The sequence below is a fragment of the Anas acuta genome, chromosome W, assembly GCF_963932015.1.
Source record: "Anas acuta chromosome W, bAnaAcu1.1, whole genome shotgun sequence".
In the NCBI taxonomy this organism is placed as follows: domain Eukaryota; kingdom Metazoa; phylum Chordata; class Aves; order Anseriformes; family Anatidae; genus Anas; species Anas acuta.
In genome coordinates, this window is record NC_089016.1 from 19780355 (window position 1) to 19783198 (window position 2844).

The 2844-nt window shown below is 48.5% G+C and overlaps 1 protein-coding gene across 13 annotated transcripts in view; it reads left to right on the top strand.

Annotated features, from left to right (window-relative positions):
- The window catches only part of CTIF (cap binding complex dependent translation initiation factor), a 168910-nt gene that overhangs the window by 75410 nt on the left and 90656 nt on the right, over positions 1–2844 (top strand). The gene's annotated exons all lie outside the window — the stretch shown is intronic.

Sequence of the window (2844 nt, forward strand, 5' to 3'; positions counted from 1 at the left end):
AAGGAGAGAGAGGCTGAGGCTGCCAAGTGCGGAGATGCAGGCACCCGTGCAGACATCTGATGAGTTGATTTGCGGGAGGGCAGGCTACAGCCATGCCACTTCGCCGGGCTATCTGCCTCCCCAACAGAGGTGCGGGCAGGAGGAGGGACCCCGTGCACCTCCTCTACCTGCATGCAACTGTGCATAGTGGGCAGAGATGTATGGAGGCAAGGATGTCTAAAAACAGTTTGGATACAATACTTAGCGACCTAATTTAAGGTTCTTACAGCTCTCCGTGACCTATCTCAGAGCTCTCCAACTTTTGGAAATGAGCCCCTGTATTGTCTACCACACATGCCAACAAGAAGAGCTCATACACCCAAGTGAAGGAGCTAAAAACACCCCAGCAAGGAGGGGTGGCATGCTTTGTTTGCCATGTTTTGATGCTGGTTCTTCTTTGTCCCCGCTTGGTTCTGATGAAATACAGCCTGGAGGAACTTGGTTCGATGCAAAATGAATTGAACGGGTTTCACCCAGCTCCCGACAGCCATCACAAAAGTACCCATAATGCATGTTTTTACTGGCAGAAAGGCTGATCTTTGCCTGGTGCCTGGAGAATATGAGGTTTCCTTGTGTCTTTGGAGTTGTCATGGTTGAGGTTCATTCTTTGCAAGACATGGGAGAGCAGATACTGCTGTCTTGTTTCCTGTCCTCTAGTAGATTTTAGATAAGAAGCCATTTTTTAGGATTTTTTTTTTTTTTTTTTGTGTGGAAATGCCAGGTCAATTTACAAATGTCACATTTGAGACTGCTGCGACGCAGCTACAAACTTGCTTTGCCTACTTGTACTCGTTTTGCTGTTAAAGGTAGTCCATGGCTCCCAGAGGTCTGCAAAGCACCTGTTAAAAACCACCAGTGTAATTAATAAACGAGGTGGTATGACTGATACTCTGTGGCAAGTGCATAATGTTTTCTGTACTTGTCACTGCATTAAGACCCATTACAGCAGGAGGAATTGGAGGGCTTGATGCATAAAGGGAGGATCCTGGGAGGGAGCAGACTCAAGAAACAGTTTCTTCTGCCCAAGTCCAAAGTACCAGTAGGCTAGCAGAGGGTCAGGGCAAAGGAGTGGGACTTTTCAAAGGGAAGAATGAGGTTTTTATAGGATTAAATCAATGTTTACACACCGGGGTATGTTCTGAGCAAGGATGGCAGTGACATGAGGTCCTCACTTGTTCCCACAGAGCTGGACTAAGCGGACAATTGAGAAAAAGCATTTCTTTCTTTGTGGTATAGTCCCAGGGAAAATGTGTTGGCTGTGTCTTGGGAATAGGAGTCTGAAAACAGGAATATCTATTGTGTGAAAATGTTTCAAGCACAATACGAGGGCCTTGAAGAAGGAAAGGCTGTTGATATTCTGCACAGCTTGTTTCAGCCAGGAAGGTGCCATCTTTGAGCCTGCGAGAAGGGCTATGGCCTGGTGGACCAAAAGGGGCTGCCACCATCACGACCCCATTGAAAGTGGCAGTGAAATTCCCCTCAACTTCAGTGTCAGAGTGCATGGATCACAGCAATAAGGATGATGGTGAGACAAGCCACCTCTCTGAGGCCACTTGCCTCCCCTCTCCAGGTAGCAGAGCAGAGAAATGCACATTGACTTATTAACTGCTGCCTCCCATCTTAGGGTGGTGTGAGAGTGTGTGTTTGGATCACCTCCAAAGGGAAGTGCCAAGGGCTGCATGGTGAGAAAGTCTCTACCATATTGAAAGGAAAGAGCAGCCACCTATTGTCTGTAAGGTTATGAAGTTACCAGTCTGCAATCGAGGGCCTTCATAGCTGCTGGACTGTCCACTGGAGTTTGCATGAGCATGAGCTAAAACTCTGGTCCACCCAAGTTGGGTAGATTTGCAGGGACTTGGTTCTGGGGGATTGCATGTTTTTCATGTCTGTTTGGGCAATCTTTTGTTAATAATATGGGTGAAATGAAAATATACGTGGGTACAACCCCTACCTTCTTTTGGGAGTGATGCTGAGGTGAGCACATGGGGCAGAAACTGCTTTTGCCAGAGGGTGTTGTACCAAAAAAAATAGCTGGTGGTTGCACAGAGCTTCAACAGACTCTGCAGGGTAGAAGGTGACCTGGGCCCTACTGCAAAACTCCCTGATGTCCTATTGGATCCATTCAGAGATCACAAAAAATCCATCAGGGAGGTCCTCCTCGTGCCACCAGCCCCATGATGCATGGCGGGGAGGTGCTGGGAGGCAGGATCAGCACATCCACGTCTACAGACTGGGGGCTGTAGGCTTTGAAGGGGCAAGAGATGAGGAAAAACAGATTTGTGAATGTGAAAAATACAGAGGAGGAGTATACTTTAAAGAAATGCATGGTCTCATCTGAAGTTACAAATATTCCCATAGCAACATCACAACATTGTAAGTCCCAGCTAGAGTAATTCCTCCCTCACCCCCAAATTAGCAGCAACCAAGCAAAATGTAGGAAAGGCTTTTCCAAGCAGTGCAGCCCTTTCTCAGGGTAAGCCTGGGCAAGCCGGGAGCCAGTCTGTGCCCCAAGCTCTCCAGCCCGCAGCAGAGCAACTTAGTGCCTGTCACCCAGCACAATGTGGAGCCTGCTGGCCAGTGGTGGCATTGGTGGCACTGGTCAGTCAGAGAGAGTGCCACTGCCAGCCAGCATCCCCACAGGCAAACCCCCAGTTGAAGGGAGCAGGAACGGGGCAAGTTGAATCCATAACCTCTGAGACCATCAGTTAGTGCCAAATTTGATGCTGTAGTGTTTGCACAGCGCGAGCTGAACAGACCACAAGGCAAATACCAGGGCCTATGTGATGCAGGCAGCATTTATCCCCG